General features: G+C 34.7%; 1 protein-coding gene and 1 pseudogene across 6 annotated transcripts in view; both read left to right on the top strand.

Moving 5' to 3' along the window:
• The window catches only part of ZNF385D (zinc finger protein 385D), a 361,566-nt gene that overhangs the window by 294,302 nt on the left and 48,370 nt on the right, over nt 1–18,894 (top strand). The window lies entirely within an intron of this gene.
• On the top strand, nt 66–15,384 carry LOC138161550 (ELMO domain-containing protein 2 pseudogene; annotated as a pseudogene).

Genomic DNA, 18,894 nt, shown 5'->3' with positions numbered 1-18,894 from the left:
GAAGGGAAATACAAAGAAAGCTGGAGACATTTTCTCACACACATGTGAGCTCCCAACACGAGAACATGTCCTCTCAAATAAAAGCAGACCAGAGGATGAAATGTAGCATAAAACTCTTTGATATGGACGGTGGTAGATTTATTGAATTTCTTTTAAAAGACAGGATATAAAAAAACATAGAAAGAGTTTTTTTGAAGATAATTATGCATTTAATAGAAATGAAATTAATGGTATCTTACTTAGTAGCACACTCTGATGAGAAGTTTGTTCATAGGGCAGCCTAATGGAATGACTTAAATTCCTCTTCTACTCCCACTGAAAAGAGGAGGGAGACCACAATTTATTGAACTGTAAGCAGGTACTTTGTCATTTTCCTATGTTCTATTTCAGGGAACATTTTAATACGTTGCACATCTGTTTTCTGGACTCATTTATTCTGTCCAAAGAATGCAGTGAAGTTATTGCAAGATTCACATTGCTGTTTTGCTTGTGGGACAATTTATGTTCCACTGGGCTCAAATATTTGTGGGTGATTTGCCACAGGTTTGTTTTTTTGGAGGCTACAATTTGAAAACAAATCACATATTAACTTTGGACTACAGCTTGTAACAGATGTGTAGTTGTGTGTGTGTGTGTGTGTGTGTGTGTGTTTCAGTGTATTTTTGGAATTGAATCTGTCTAAAGAATTGGCCATTTATAGCTAACGCTGAGATATAGTTTGCAAAGAGAGAAATGGGAGCAAGAATTTCTTGGTCCAACTGTTATTTTTTAATGTAGTTAAAAAATACTTCTAGACAAGGCAGTTATATAATTGGTCAAGATTAGCTGATTCTGTAATTAATGCTAAGGAAAAAAAATCATGTGACACCACTCGAAAGAAAGTTATGATTGTACCAATGTGGGAATAAGAACATTTACATCTTAAAAGCATTTTGTAACATTTTATGTTTTAGTCCCTTTTAAAATATAGACTCTGCATAGAAAAAGGAAGTGGGCCCCTGGAGTCTCTAAAATTTGTTTCCTGAAGTCCTATTTTTTATTGGTTGAAATTTGCTTTCATTAAATAGTTTCCTTCCAAGGGCTGTGCAGTGTATTTTTTCTTTTGTTAGGGATGTAATATATTTCCAATTTTTATTCATTGTTGAATCTCATTGTCATGGATCATAGATTTCAAATAAGAAACGGATTTTAGATATCTAATTCATGCCATTTCTACCCCTTATTTCCCAGGTGGAATCACTTAGGCCTGGAGAAGTGAAATGGTTTGTCTAAGGACGCTCAGGTGGTTGAATAGGTATGAAATCCAGAAGGCTTTCCTCTATCTCATATCATATAGTATCTGTCACTATTGAATTAGAATTATTTCACTGATTTATTTCCATTTTACCCATAATCAATGTATACAAATGAGTGAGATAAAATAGATAATGCTATGCTCTCTCTGCTAATGAAGTTATCAAAATATTCCTTTTGTATCTTTCTCATGAGGGTCCGTGAATCACTGGCAAAGCTACTCTTAGACCTCATAGTACAATAGGACCATGGATCTGCAGGGAAGGGACCTTAGACAACATCTAGTCCAATCTCTTCATTTTACAGTTGAGGAAACTGAGGACCAGAGAGGTCAAGTGACTTTCCCAAGGTCAAACAGGAAGTAAATCCAAAATGTAACATATAAACACATAAACATGATGTGAAGAAATTAAGTCATGGGGCAAAACACAGATCTACCCAACATGTTATAGGCCAGTACCACCTGGAATGATGTGTCATGCAATATAGCATTATTTTGCTACCTGATTCTTCAAGATTTATGGTCACGGTGATAAGAAGTCCCCAAGCATCCATTTCATTTACATCTTACTTTGGGCCTACTCTGTTAACAGCTTCTCTATGGGGGCTCACACCAGGGGAAGGGAGAGGGGATCCAAGCCAAGCTCTGGTCCCTCATGCATAATAGAAAAGGATAAAATGAATGATTTAAAAGTTGGCAGAACTTCCTAAAAATGTATCCCAGAAACGGCCTAATCTTCTATTTATGGGAAATTTACTTAACAAGTCAACAGTCGTGGGAAAGGGATGTGGGTGATTCTCACTTCCTAATGAGGAGTAGGTGAGAAGCAGTGTTGTGGATTTGGAATCAGGACTTGAATTGAAAGATAAGACTTGCCACTAAACTGCCAGTGTGACCTGAAGCTTTTCACTTAAATTCTCTAGGACTCAGTTTCCTCATCTGTAAATGTATAAATGGGCCTAGAATTCTGACGCCCCTTCTAACTCATAGTCTTTGATTCTAGGACACAAATCATATTTCTTTCCTAACTACTGTCTTAATTTGGAACACTTGGGGGTTGGAACAGTTCTGGAGTGGTTGCCTTAGCCAGAAGCCAAAGGCTCCTTCTGAAGATGAGAGAGAGGACACAAGTAGATGGGAGATCACCACAATGAAACCATTCTAAAATAGGGCTTTATCTATCCTCTCTCTTACTCTGAGAAACTAAGCAGTTACAAATAAACTTGGATCCTATTGGCCTGTTCCTTTTTTATTCTCTTTAGTCTTGCTCTTTCTGGGGGTGGCAAGGTATGGGTAGGGCAAACCTGCCAAAATGCAGCCAGGAATGAGTCCTTGATCAGCTGTACGTGACATCCAGGGCACAACATGAGAAGAGATTGTAGACCTTTTTTTTTTAATGGGGATTATTGGGAAACTTAGAAAGTTGCTTAAGTTGTTTTGATTTCCCATCTGCCTCCCAAATCCATATAGTTTTATTTCTTCCTTTCTTCTTCCTGCCCTTCACATATCAGGTTTTACTTACCTGATTTATTCCTGCTGAGACATTGCTGATAATTAAGGTTTTTGCTGATAAGTATTTTCAAGTGTTACTTCCCCTGGGTATTCATAGTCCAAAGACCTTCTGCCTCATCAGCCTTTTTTCCGACTCAGGCTTTTGGTGCTGTGGAGCCTAAGTCCTGCGGTGTGAGGGGAAGCAGGAATGTTCTTGTAAGATGTTCTAGTGCTAACAGGTGACCTTTCCCTTCTTCACCAGTTTCCTTCACAACTTCAACACTCATCCACTTGGTGATATTTTAAGTGACAAGATATGAATGGAAACTTGGCAGGCTGCCTTGGGAACCTTGGTTATTCTGTCTTCACTGTTAGGTGACTTTTCTAAAGCTCATTTTAGATCATTATGTTCCTCCACCCCTCCCTCAACAAACTCCAGTGGCTCCCTATTAATTCTAGCATCGAGTGCAAACTTCAGTGTTTCACATTTAATGTCTTTCACAATCTGAGTGCAAATTTAGTCTATGTTAGTCTATATTCACACTTTGGTTCTACCCAACTGGCCTTCATGCCGTTTCTCCCACACATTAAGCTCTCTTTCTTATCTCTCCCTTTTCACAAGTTGTCCTCCAAGCTCATGCTCTCTCCTCCCTGCAATATGCTCTATCCTCACCTTCCAATCTTAGAATCCCTGGATTTCCTTCAAAATGCAGCCCAACTAAGAAGCATTTCCTGATATTAGAGCTGCTAGTGCCTCCAACTCCACCCCCCTCTCAAAAAAAAAAAATGAAAACATAACCCTAGATTGTTTTTTTTTTAGTTTTGTATATATTTTTTATATGTGTACACACTGTTTCTCTGATAGAATGTAAGCTTTTTGAGAGCAAGGATTGTTTCAATCTTGTCATTGTATCTCTAGGGCTTAGCACAGTGTCACGAACAAGGTAAATTTTTAAGAAATGCTCAATGGTTGTACTATGGATTGTGAATGCAGAGAAAAAATTGAAACAGTTTCTGCCCTTAAGAAGCTTATATTCTCTTGGGGGAAAAACATTTTCATCACTAAGTATATGAAATACACATAATATATGCAAAAAGAAATCAAGATAGTTACAAGAAAGAGTGTATTAGTAGCCAGGGGGAACAGGAAATGCTTGGTATAGAGGAAAGCACTAGAACTGCATCTTGAAAGAAACCAGGGATTCTGAAATACTGAGATGAGAGAGCATGGGAGACAGCTGGTAAAAAGCCATAGATTCTAGACATTAAATTTGGGTATGTAAAATAATAAGCGGGCCAGTATGGTAGGATAAAAGGAAGGAAAATATTATGAAATCTACCAAGAAAAGAAGGGACTACATTGTAAATAAGTAGAGGACCTTATATCTGATTTTATAAATTGGTTAAGCTGGGGTTGGGGTGGGGAAGGTGACATGGTCAGACTTGTGCTTTATGAAAGTTTCTTTGGTGGTTGTGTGGCTGATGGATTGGAGTGGGAAGGGATGTGAGGTAAGGAGGCCAATTAGGAGACTACTGCTGTCATCTAGGAGAGGAATACACAACAAACATTTGGTGCCTAATAGACTCATGTTTGATTCAATTGATTGGTGGGACTCTAAAGAGAAAAAAAAAATCATTTTATTCAGTCACAGAAGAGTTATTTGATATATTAACACTTCAAACAGCATCCCCGCATGCTTTTCAATTATTGTGAGTGAAGCTGATAAAGGTTCAGGCAATTAAATCTGAACATATCGATTTATTAAGCAGTGGCATAACAAATCAGGTCCAAGGCCCTTCAGTAAGTACAAGAATGCCATTTTCCAGTTAAAAATACTTTCTTATAGTAAATAATAAGGAACCAATCAACTTGAATAATCTTGAGTAACACGTGTATTCACTTTTTCTGATTAGCCAGAGATTTACAGATCTTATGGTTATTATAAGAATATCCTGGTACATTCTGTGGTAATTACAAAAATATACAACAAGGTATACAGAACATTTTGTAGTCAGTACCTGCTACCCATTTCCCAGAATGATATCAGCATCTCAGTTATATCGTAATCATATATCATACATCATAATCATATGCTTTATAGCAAAGTAATGTCTAGCTCACAAAATAAATGACAATCACAATATGAGAAGAATCAAAGCATGGTAAATTTTTGAAATTCAAATTTTCCTCCTTTGATCCTTGGGAACCTTGTTCCCCATAGATTGCTCATCTAATGCCAATTAAATAAGATTCCTTGTATAGCATAATCAGTGCTTTGAACCATCATCAGATTTTTAGGAATCTGTTTTCCTAGGATAAGAGTTCATTTGATTATAATCCATTTGAATATGCCTCCTCCAGGAGGAGAGCAAAAACACAAAAACGAAAACAAAAACAGAAAGAGGGATCAATCATAACATGGGCTCTCTTCTTTAGGATTTCTGTTAAAACCTGTTGCATTTTGTAAAGAATTGTTACAATTTTACCTGAATGATTAATATAGGAACAACAGGATTGATTTTAGCATTCCTTGTGGAGTTGTAAGAATGTCTAAGGTCATACAACAAACAATAAAATATTCATTTCCATCTCACAGTACTTGTATAGACTTAAAAAAAAATTGGATGAAGTAGATTTCTCAAGTGGTCACCAGAAAATGTGAATTACATTGTATCTCTGAGGGATATGTAGGTGGAGGTAAAAAAAGAAACATACAAGATTAGACTTTTCAAGAATCAAATTTTCCAAAATGTCACATTTGTCGATTACAGTGAAATAGAAGAATTGTGTACAAGGTATAATGAAGGAAAAGATTATTAACCCAAAACAGGACAGAAAGTTTAAAATGTATAAGAAAAGATGTTTTCATAGCTATCTGGCTATAAGCAAATTTATTTGGATGTAGAATTATGAGAAAAAATCATTATGGTTCTAATAACCACCATCATGAAGAACTACCAATGAAGCTTTGGAGTCTGCTGATGCCTAATGGAAAATTGAAAGCTAGAATCACCAAGTAATAGTCTGACATGGTTTTCCAAGGTGATGATCCCAAAACATACTTCAGAGGCATGTGCTTGAGATTAGTCAATCTTTTGTTTTTAGTGAAAATTATACCAATGAAACTCATCAGTCATTCAAATCCTCCAATTTTGGGATATGCCTATGCTATAGCTGAAATCAATCTCACAGAAATGGCTTGTAGTTTATTGAAGAGTAACTCTTTGAAATTTTATTTCTATAACTCTTCCTAGTAGTATAACAACAGAACACTTTCATCAATTTTATTGCTCTCTTCTGTGAGTCTGACAAATTTTGATTTAAAGAAGAACCAGAAAGTATTATGTATTTTATCCAGAATAGAGAAAAATGTTTCACATACATATTGACAGATTTCTGTTGGATTACAAAGTACTACTTACCTTAAAGATAAGAACTGCCAAGTATTTTCTACATGTTTACTTTATTGTAATGGAATTTCTCTGACCAATTTTACTTGAAAACTTTAAAACTGTAACCATTTACACATAATTTCTTTCAAAAAATATTCTAGAAATTCTCTGTTTTAAAAAAAGCTAAGAGGTAGACGGCAACTAGGTCGTGCAGTACATAAAGTGCTGGGCCTGAAGTTCGGAAAGCTCCCCTTGCTGAGTTCAAATCTGGCCTCAGATACTTACTAGCTGTGTTTAACCTTTTTTTGCTTCAGTTTCATCACCTGTAAAATGAGTTGATGCAAGAAATAGCAAACCACTCTAGTATCTGCCAATAAATTACCAAATGGGTCAAGAAGAGTCAGACATGACCAAAATGAACTACCACAACAGTAACTAAGAGTATGTGCTTTTACATGACCATTTGAGTTAAAGTATCTATCTGAATTTGAAGTGAGGTGATGGACTCATTTGTGGCCTGGGCCAGCTTCTTAGTCTAAACAGCATGATTTTTAGTTGCTTGATCTAAGGTGGCAACCCCAATGTTATGGACATAGACGATAGGGCTTTTATTCCTGGATTTTCTTTCAATACAGGGTTCACCCAGAAAACTCATCCAACATAAAAGTTCTGACCTAAAAGGCTAAAATAATACCATAACGATTGCCAATATTAAATAACGTCAATTATCCTTGCAACTTGTCAACCTACTCCCAATGTTCATCTGAACAGAACATTTCATCGAGTCCCAGACTAACTATAAAATGATTAAGTTATGCTGTATTACTCACAGAAGAAAACACTGAAAATTCCTCCAAATCAGATTTTACTTACTTTTCAAGTTGCTCACGGATACTATTTTCAAACTAACTTCAGTTTCCCTTTTCTTGAAAATATTTAAACCAAAATTTAGAAATTCACACTAGAGGAATTAGATTTTAGTCAAAATTTAGTCTCTAGTTAGTTTATAATCCCATAAATTCCTATAGATTAGGAACAAAGATTTCCTTTCTTCTTATCTGTGTCTTTATCTGCCCTCCCAACTTGCTCAGTTAGAAAGGCAGAGGGATATTTTACTTTCTGAAGTTTTGGAAAATTCTTCAGAATACATTCTTTCTTATTCCTTTGGTTGATCAGGCCACAGAAAGAAGTGAGCAGCATTTACCAAAACATAAATGATATGATAAGACAGACACATAAATGTACTTTCTGGAAAAGTTGGTTTTGTTTTGTTTTTTTGTTTCTTGCCTGCCATTGAGTTTTAATCAAAAAGTCAGCAACTACCAAAATAAAAAAAAAATCTCAAAACTTTAATTTGACAAATAGCTGTGGGCCCTTTGAAAAAGCAGAGGGCATGATCCTTTAGACAGGGCATCCCAGAAAACAATAGTCCATTTGGTAGGGGTGAGGCTGTTCAATGATCAGTCTCATTTTTTTTTTTTAACAGAAAAGAATCAATTGTGACACATTTAGCCCAGAATAATTTATCAACTGAATCTCTTGCAATTTTAGACCAAATTTTATAGAATTATATAGCACTACTTATGATGTTGTTGTTTTGTTTGTTTTTTGGTGTTTTTCTTGTTGCTGTTCTTCCTGGTTAAACTGGGAGCCTTCCCTAATTATATGACATGAGGAATTTCTCTAAAGGGGTTCTTTTCAGTATGCTACTACCAGACCCCATCCTTTCCCTATAGAAGGTTCCCTACCTGTACAAGGGATTCCCCTACATAGAGAAATATTGGATTCTCCTTCCTGTAGGAAGGATTCCCTTATGTTTCCAAGGTATTCTTCTTCCTGGGGGCTATCCTCTTAAACACCTTCCCTTAACTTTAATCCCTTAAGAGCTTCAGCCTATGGGGAGCCTTACCTTAGCTCAGAAAATTGGTATCAAGGTCAGAGGAAACTCTGACTTCTGGGGAAATGTCCATGGAGAAGTCACTCATTACACTCTTGGAAGTTCTTCTAAGAGGCTGTCTCAGGATCTGGGATTCCTCTCTCAACCTCCCAACTGGCTCACCAACTGTCATGAGTAGTGACATTAATAAAGACATTCTTATAGTCAGTAATGAGGAACCAATCAACCTACATGATCTTGAGAAACATGAGTGTTCTCTCTTTCTGATAGGCCAGACATTTACAAACCTTGTAATTATTAATAGAATATCCTAGTACATTCTGTGATTATTCAAATATGTCATAAGATGTATGGAACGTTTTGTAATCAACACTTGTTACTCTGCTTCCCAGAATCATTTAAACATTTCTTTTTCTCCATAATCATATGAATTACAGGAAAGGAAGGGCTGGCTTAAAAAATGGAAAACAATTGCAATATAATAACAAACAAAATATATTTTTTTTAATTCACACAACCCTGAGCTCTGAGTAATCAGCTGTAAGAGTTTCAAGTAAGCCCTGTTAATATAAAAGTTTCTTAACAACCCTAAAGTTTTTCTTTTTTTTCTTTTTAATTACTTTGTGACCCCAAACTAAAAATACAATATAATATAATTTGAAATGTCCACTATTGCTTTTTAATAAATTAAATAAGCAAAATTTCCTGCCACCAAGAGATAGTATATCACATGATTCTTTCATAATTTCTTACTATCAACTTATTTTTAAATTATTTTTATTTTGTTAAATATTTCCTATTGACATGTAAAAAATCTAAAATCATTTCTTAAAGTGAGTTTCAAATTCTCCCCTTCCTCGAGAAGGCAAGCAATTTGATATTGATTATTTATGTAAACTCATACAAGGCATATATCCATATCAATCATATTGCAAAAGAAAATAAACAAAATAAAATATATTTTTTTAAATGAGAGTCAAAAAATTTGCTTCAAGCTCTATTCAAAGTTCATCAGTTCTCTTTTTGGGAATTGTCTTGGGTCATTGTCTTAGTTAGTTAACTCTTTTACAATTGATCGTCCTTACAATATTGCTGTTACTGTCTACAATATTTTCCTAGTTCTGTTCACTTCACTTTACAGGAGTTCATTTAAATCTTATTAGGTTTTTCTGAAATCATCCTGCTTGTCATTACTTATAGAACAATAATATTCCATCACAATTATGTACTGCAACTTGTTTAGTTATTCCCCAATGGAAGAACATCCACTTGATTTCTAATTATTTGCCACCACATAAAGAGCTACTATAAATATTTGAGCAACTAGGTTTCAGAGTGGATAGAGTACTGACCTTGAGGTCAAGAGGGTCTGAGTTCAAATATGGCCTCAGTTATGCATTAATTGTTTATCTCTGGTTAAGTCACTTAACCCAGTTTGCCTCAGTTTCCTCATCTACAAAATGAATTAGATAAGGAAATAGCAAACCACTCTAGAATCTTTGCCAAGAAAACCCAAGTAAGGTCATGAAGAGTTGGACATGACTATTCAACATAACAACTATAACAAAAAATATTTTGTGCAAATGAGTCTTTTCCCCTTTGATCTCTTTGGAATGCAGATATAGGAGTGGTATTGTTGGGTTAAAGGGTGTGTACAGTTTTATAGCCCTATGGGTGTAGTTCTTAATTGTTCTTCAGAATGGTTGAAATGTTCACAACTCCACTAACAATGCATTCTTGTACCTTTTTTCTTTCCTACATCCCTTCCAGCATTTCCTTTTTTGTCCTGTTAGACAAACTGATGGAAGTGAGGTAGTATCTCAGAGTTGTTTAATTTGCATATCTCTAATCAGTTGTAATTTTGAGCACTTTTTCATGTTGATTATTGAGAGCTTTGATTTATTCTGACAAAAAAAAATCTATTAATTTCATTTGACCATTTATCAACTGGGGAATGGATCTTATTTTTTTTTTTTTTTTACAAATTTGGCTCCGTTCCCTGTATATTTAAGAAATGATGCCTTTATCGGAGAAACAGTTTATATTTTTCCCAGTTTTCTTTTTTCCTTCCAAATTTGACCAGATTAGTTTTATTTCTGCCAAAGCTTTTTTTTTTTTAAATTCATGTAATCAAAATTATCCATTTCACATATTGGCTTGTAGTCAATTTAAATGCATAAAACTATGGCTGTCTTTTTCATCCAATTCATGAAAGAATTGGGTAGGTCATTGACCAGAGGAAGGAGAATTGGATTGTTTGCATGAGCATCACACAGAAGACCAGCATTAGCAAACAGCCCTTCACACACATGCTCCAGGTTGATGGTTTTTTTTAGTGCCCGGCAACCCTTGTGATATTATGTTTCCTCTTCTTCTCATAGTATGTGGTGGAATAAAAAAGGAATGCGGCTGACCTCTCCAAAATCTCCATGTATTTCTCCAGAGAAATAAGGAAATAGATACAAGGTTCATTCCTCGTTGTCTGAATATATTTATTGTGTCTGATGTCCTGGACACAAAGGTTTCATATTTTATTCTCCTCCTTTGTTCTACTATACACAAAGGATTTTTTAAAAGTATAATGGCCTAGAATTATTTATACAATAGAAATTAAAATAAGACAGCAGGTTCAAAGATTCATAGTTGGGTGAACCTTAAGCAAATATATCTATTTTCATATACTACCTGATTGCCACTGAAACAGTTTTTTTTAATTTTCATTTTTTATTATAGGGAATGTTTTATTATATATTAAAATTAATATAATATAATAATGCTACCCTTAGGCACTCACATCACATGTGTTTGGTCATTTATACATATAGACAAGGCAATCTCTGGATTGGAAAGAATATTAAAAGGTCACTAATTCATGGTACTACCCAATTCATAAATCATTGCTATGACATCCAGCCATTGCCTTAATACTTCCATGGATGAAGAATTTGCTCCTTTTCTAAGCAACCTATACCATTTTCCCACAGCTCTAAAACTAGGAAAGTTATTTCTTATATTTAATAAAAATTTGCTCCCTTTCAACTTTTTTCCAGAGCTCTTAATTCTATCCTCTGTAGCAACTTAGAATAATTCTAATTCTCCTTTCACATGATGGTCCTTCAGATTTTTGAAGGACTTGTCTCTTCAGTCTTCTCTCCTCTTAGCTAATCATTTACTTGAGATATTGCTCAAATATCATGTTTTACAAAACTTTCACCATCTAATTCTCTTTTCTCCAGATAAGCTGATGATATCATTACCATTATAAAATGTGGCATTGGAAATGAATAGGATGTAGTCTAAATGTGATCTGATCAGTGCAGATTATAGTGGGATAATTAGCTCATCTCTTCTAGATACTATAAATTATTTCCCGAAGCCTTTGATCACATAAACATTATTGGTCACCAAGTCACAACACCGCCCCCCCCCACACACACACACCTCCATACCTTTTTCCACATGAATTTATATTTCTCTCTAATTCCATAACTATGTGATTTAATTTTAAGCCTGAATTTGGTATTTTAAACGGATTATCATTAAGGTCAATGTTGGTACAATTACTTTGGTTTTGGCTTTTGCTTGTGAATGTTGTATTAAATCAAAATTTTGAGATCCAACATAATTAGCTAACATATTTAATGAGTGTGCTTTATATGTCTTTAAGTCAGTGATCAAAATGTTGAATGGGACAGAGCCATATAGAAAACCCTGAAACACTCCACAAGAGATCTCCCTCCACTTTTTCATTAGTCAATATTCTTTGGGAAGCCTTTTCCCACAGGATATGAATCTACCCACTTGTGACATGATTTACCCCACATTTCTCTGATAAACAATAGATTAAAACATAAATTTTCTAGCAAGTGTAATAGTGCAGTAATGCTACTAATATAAAGCCTGAAAGTGATGATCATAGATATTTACTCTTATCCACTGGCTCATCTCTAAAAGACACTTTGCTGTTGTAACTAAGGTATAGTATTTATGTAGCATTCTCTTTGTACTTTTAAATCTGAAGAATAAGTTGAAATTGGTGTTGATGAGGGACAGAATCCCAATAGGTTCAGCAGATTACATGAGGAGAGAGGGCATTCTAGACATGGGGGAAAGCCAGAGAAAATATAATTTTTGTTCATCTTTTATACAATCATTACAGCATCTTCATGTACTTCAGATTGCAAATGAAAATAAAGTTGTCAAAGAAACAATTTACAGCTATTATTTTACTGGTCTTCTCTTTGGTCAAGGAGCCTCTATCACACTGTAGAAGAAACAATAACAAAATCTCCAACTGCCAGATTCCTGTGAAGATTGTTGATATTTTTCTAGAGATTAATTTGGCTATGTCACATAAATCATTCTCCAGATCTTGGTATCATTTTTCATTGTCAGCCACAAACTCCTTGTTCTTTATTGCAACTGATCCTATTTCATTATGGGCTTGAATGATCCTTGAAACACTTGACTTCCCTGCACTAAAACCTGTCTCTAACAGTCAGTGAAGTGTGCTCTCTCAGTACTAAATGCAGTCTTTTCATTTTTCGTTGGAGTAATATCCATCCTTAAAAACCACAGAATTAAAAACACAACAAGAAAGTGCATTAAAAAAAAAGTATCAGAATTCAACTGAGAGAGAACAAACTAAATGTGGGAAAACAACTCAATCCAGTTTTGTCTAGTAAGAGTTAGATATATTCTGTAAGCCTAGTATCAATAGAAGTACTTTTGCATAACTAATGCCATCACATAATGAAAACGTTATCAATGATTTTCAGTAATTTTCAGTTGTGTCTGTCTCTATATGGCCTCATTTGGGATTTTCTTGGCAAAGATACTGGAGTGGTTTGCTTTCCTTTTCCAGCTCATTTTACAGGACACTGAGGCATTTATGAAAAGTGCTCATAATATAAAGAGAAAACTAAGTCTACTGTAGTCCCTTCTTTCAAAGAATTTATTTCCTAGGAATGGGTATTTTATGTGATATTTGATATTTACACAGAAAATTACAAGGGAATTTTTCCTTTTTTAAAATTTATTTATTATGAAATTTTCTCCAGCATGGACTAGAAGAATGGTGAAATTACTAAACCATCATCTTTGTGTGAAACTAAGCTTTTTGCAGGGGGGAAGACGGGGCTATTGGGGTTAAGTGACTTGCCCAAGGTCACATGGCTAGTAAGTGTTAAGTGTCTGAGGTCGGATTTGAACCCAGGTCCTTCTGACTCCAGGGCCAGTGCTCTATTCACTGCTCTATTCACAGCACTGCCTTAGCTGTCCCTAGTGCAAGGGAATTTAAAACATGAGAGAGCACAGTGCTTGGCACATAGAGTCAGTGTTTAATGAATGCTTGTTGATTTGTTGCAGTTATTAGGGAAAACAGAATTAGCTTTGTATATTCAGTAGTACCTGTGATCAGCCTTGAAAGAAATTAAGGATTTTAAGTTGTGAAGGTGAGGGGGAGGGGGAGCATTTGAGGAATATCAGACAGCCTGGGTGATGGCACAGAAATAGAGCATAGAATGTCAATTTTAAAGACAATCAAGAACTCTAGTTTCATTGGAATGAAGAATGCATGAAGGGGAGATTCTGGAAAGGGAAACTAAGGCTAGATTAGCCCTTTGGAGCAGCTACCAACTGGCTGTTAATGAATTGTGCAATCATCTCTGCCCCTGATGAATTAAAATGAAAGTATATTTAAAATGCATTTAAGCCAAAATTTATGAAAAAAATAAATACAAAACACTTTTGCCTGTTGTTATATATGTGTTATATCTTGCCTAGAGATGACAAGCAGGCTTAGAAAACAGGAATTTGCAGATATGGAACATGCACACCTGTCAGAAGATTAGCAAACTCCTGTCAAATGAGTTTGGGAAATTTAATGCTAACAGTTGATAGTTTGTTCTCAACTTGCTTGAGGCCCAATTAGTTGCTGTGCAAATTTGGAGGCAATTAGGATCCTATTTAACTTTTGGCCCTACTCGAATAATTTGAATTTTCATTTTAAATACCTAAGCCAAGAATACTCTCTTAAAATATTCTGTTTCAAAGCCAATTTCAAATACACATTTTAACTCGAAAAGGAGTTAAATCAGAAGTGTGTACACCTATATTAGTGAAAATACAAGATTATTTTCTGAGGAGAATTGTTCAATTTTTTTTTTTTTTTTTTTTACTTTGCCCTTTTTTTTCCTTTTTAAATCTGGTCTACTTTCTGCTCCCTAAATTTATCCATCAATCCAAAATAAGGCAGTCAATTTAAACAATCTACTGGGTATTTATAAAGATTAGTCTTTGAAAGACCAACTTTAAATGTAACAGATGTAATTAGGTATAGTGTAATCTACTGCAAGAGGGATTTTTGTACTGTATCTGTGGGAGATCCATTTCAACCAAAGGGTTATGAATTTTAAAAAATAGTTAATTTTTAAACATGATCATTACACCTCTTTCCTTTATAATATTGAAGGGAACAAGAAATGACATGCACCATGACTTTCTTTTGCTATTTAAGTGTTCATTAAGTGAATTAATATACTTGAACACTCACCATAGGCTTATTTATTAATAGTTCTAGCACTCAATTTTATGCAACAAATTAAGCTGAATTTAAATTGTTATAAAATGCCATGTTCTAAGTAGCAATGGAATTCCTCCACTGCCATGATCTGCATTAGTGTTCCAGAGTTAGGCAAGTGTTGTTGAGTATAGATGATCTTCAAATTCCTTCTTCTTTTTTTTTTTTTAAAGCAATTGGGGTTAAGTAACTTGCTCAAGGTTACACGGCCAGTTATTTCTGGGTGTGGTGCTGAGTATCTGAGCCCGGATTTGATCCAGGTCATCCCGACACTGGAGCCGGTGCTCTTACTCGCTGAGCCACCTGGCCGCCCCTAAGCAATTGGGGTTAAGTAACTTGCTCAAGGTTACACGGCCAGGTGTTTCTGGGTGGGTGCTAAGTGTCTGAGCCCGGGATTCGATCTCCAGGTCTTCTCAACACTGGAGCCGGTGCTCTTACTCACTGTGCTACCTGGCCGCCCCTCAAATTCCTTCTTCTATGCCAAGTCAAATGGTTAATATATACTCTCAGTAAATGGCTGCCTGGCTTTCTGCACATTATGTCTGTTACATGTGATCTGCTCTTTATGAAAGAGTCGAACAAATCAGGCATTAGACTTGGGTACTTGACTTTGATTCAAATATCAGAAACAAAATGCAGTCTGCTTCCCATGGGAATCAATGATTCATGCAAGTGAGGGCATAAGACATGTAAAAAGGTATTTTGATTATATTTTTCTCCAGCATGGACTAGAAGAGTGGTGAAATTACTAAACCATCATCTTTGTGTGAAACTAAGGTTAACCCATGTTCTCCCAGGGAATTTTGATGGAAGAAGACAAAGGGTACATAAGGGGAAAAGGCCAGGATTTGTACTTGAAGTCAATTGAGTAGTTTTCAGTTAATAAGGCAAGTGATTTAATGCTAGTGATTAGGGTCAATGCTCATAAAGACCCCAAATATGAAGCAACATCATGAGACTTGAGACTGGTTATAGCAAGGCACAGGAGCAAAATTGCAGGAGACTGACACAATACTTTATGATTTTTCATGATCACATGATAGGAATTCTTAACTGTGCTGGTGGTTCCCTTTAGTTGTGTGGTGCCATAGTTTGTTGCTTGTATATGGCTTCCTAGAAAGGAGTTAAATGGTTATATTATTATTATATATTTATATATATATATATAATAAAAATATTATATATTTTTGCATGGGCATATAGATGGTGAAACAGATAGAATACTGAGTTTGGAATCAGGAAGACTCTTCTTCATGATGATTACTTCCCTGGATAAGGCACTTTACCATCAGTTCTTTATCTGTAAAATGAGCTGGAGAAAGAAATGGCAAACCACTCCTTTGCCCAGAAAATACAAATGTGGTCTAGAAAAGATGGACACAACTGAAATGATCCAATAATAACAGCTATGCCCTTTCCACCAAACTGTCCTTCACACACACACACACACACACACACACACACACACACACACACACACTGCTCTCCTTCAAATTTAGCCACAGAAGTAATTCTCCAGAGCACTTCCCTCAGAGTTAAATCTCTCTCTTCTGCATTGCTCAGCAGTAAAAGGTCATGTCTGCATACCTACAGACAGAAAAGCAATATGGCTTTAGACTTACAGGATTTTAATATTGGATACCATCTTTAGAGACTATCTACTCAAACCCCTACCTGAAACGTTAATCTCCTTTTCAATATGTTTTCATGTAACTGGAGTTTTCTAATCAGTAGATGATATTCCGTTCAGCACTAAACTGATCTGATTATGTGATTCTTGGTAAACCCTCTACAAACTCAGCTCTTTACCTTTTAAAGCAGGAACTTATGTCATAGCTAATTGGCACTTAATACTTACATTTACTCATTGGCCACTTCCTTAGAAGCTCTACAGGTTTTACAACTTAGATTTCAATAAAGCCCAAGCCCCTTTTTCATGTATTTGAGGGACTTGGGAGAGCACATTGTCTATTTTCCTTCTTTAAAGATGTTATTCTCCTTTCCCCAAGGAATTTTATTTGCATATGATTTATAGATACAGAGTTCTTTCATGTGCATCATTTCATTTTATCTTCACAATATTCTATAAAGGAATTAATGTGGTTTTGTTGCCCTCATTTTGCAGTTTAGGAAACTGAGGCTCAGACAAGTTGAATTTCCCAAATATAAAGTACTTATTAAAAGATAAAGCTTTAATGTGTTTCTCCAGGTTCTTAAAATTCTAACCTTGAAAGTCATTCTATTATGTTGTTGTTTTTGTTCAGTTATTAGAGTTGCATGCCACTCTTTGTTACCCCATTCGGGGTTTTCTGGGCAAGGATACTGGAGTGGTTTGCCATTTCCTTCTCCAGATCATTTTACATATGAGGAAACTGAGGCAAAGAGTGTTAAGTGACTTGCCCAGGGTCACACAGCTAGTAAGTATCAGGGCTGCATTTGAACTCAGGTCTTCCTGACTCCAGGCCTGGCACTTTATCCATGTGCCATTTAGCTGCCCCCATTCTATTATACAACTCTGCTTTTCAAGACATATCAAGATTTTGAAAATAAAGCTATCAAATAATTTTTTGCATATAGCACAATAGTAGAGAAAGAAGTTTTCTATATCTTGCATATAGATAGTAAGAAGATCTTTATTATAAATGCTAGAGTTTTTTTATTATTGGAAAAAGTAATAATATCGCATCACCCATCAGAAAAAAGAAATTCTTCATATAGCTTTTATTTTATTTATTTATTTTTTTAAGCAATCGGGGTTAAGTAACTTGCTCAAGGTTACATGGCCAATTATTTCTGGGTGTGGTGCTATGTATCTGAGCCCAGATTTGATCCCCAGGTCATCCCAACACTGGAGCCAGTACTCTTTACTCGCTGTGCTACCTGGCCACCCCTACATATAGCTTTTAAAATGAAATACTCTAAAACTAAATTCTCAAATGGATCTACCTTCCCTTCGATGTGAATATTCTCCTTAGACATGTAGGTTGCAGCCAATCCATAATTGTTCCTTCTGTATAACTGCTGTAATTAACCCCCCATGATTGTCAGAGGGTAACATTCAGTTTGCTCTATTCGCTTCCTTCTGGCATACAAGAAAATATATAAATTCCACTTGATTGCAATTTATAATCTATGAAATATATTGTTGTAATCTTTTTAAGATTTTTTAGGATTTTAGCATCCATATTCATTAATGAAACTAATCTAAAATTTTCTTTCTCTGTTTTTACCCTCCCTAGTTTAGGTATCGGTATCATATTTATTTCAAAAAAAGAGTTTAGTAGGATCCTGTCTTTGCCTATTATTCCAAATAATTTATGTCATATTGCAATTACTTGATCTTTATATGTTTGATAAAATTCACTTGTAAATCCATCTGGCCCTGGTGCTTTTTTTTCCCCCTTACGTAGCTCATTTATGACTTGTTTGATTTCTTTTTTTTAGAAAACTTGTATTTTGATATTTTATTTTCTCTTCTGCTAATCTAGGAAATTTATATTTTTGTAAATATTCCATTTCATATAAACTGTTCAATTTATTGGTATATAATTGGGCAAAATAACTCCTTATAGTTGATTTAATTTCATCTTCATTAGTATTACATTCATCCTTTATTTTTTTTAATATTAGTTACTTGTTTTTCTTCTTTTTTAAATCAAATTAACCAATGGCTTATCTACTTAATTTTTTTCATAAAACTAATGCTTAGATTATTAATTCAGTGTTTTTTACATTCAATTATGTTAACCTCATATTTAAATTTTAGAATTTCAAAATTATTTTTAATTAGGAATTTTTATTTTTTGGGGGTTTTTTTAATTGCATATCCAATTTAGTAGTCTGTCCTTTCTCTATTTTATTGATGCAGACATTTAGAGATATAAATTTTCTCCTAATTACTGCTTTTCCTGTATCCCATAGATTTTGATATCCTGTCTCATTATTGTCATCAGCTTTAATGATATTATTGATTTTTTTCTATGATTTGTTCTTTAACTCACTCATTCATTTTAGAGAACAATCTGGAATTATGCCCAAAGAGTTATTAAACTGTCTATATCTTTTGACCTAGCAGTACCACTACTAGGTTTATTTCCAAAGATGATTAGGGTAAAAGGAAAAGAACCTATATATTCATATATATATATATATATATATATATATATATATATATATATATAATCTCTCTTTTTATTGGCAAAGAACTGGAAATTACAGAGATGCCATCAATTGGGAAAT

This window comes from Petaurus breviceps, unplaced genomic scaffold, assembly GCF_028583685.1.
Source record: "Petaurus breviceps papuanus isolate PSGF00001 unplaced genomic scaffold, PetGlider_PUasm1.0 185, whole genome shotgun sequence".
NCBI lineage: Eukaryota > Metazoa > Chordata > Mammalia > Diprotodontia > Petauridae > Petaurus > Petaurus breviceps.
The sequence above is the reverse complement of the archived record's forward strand: the minus strand, read 5'-3'. Positions and strand labels throughout refer to the sequence as shown.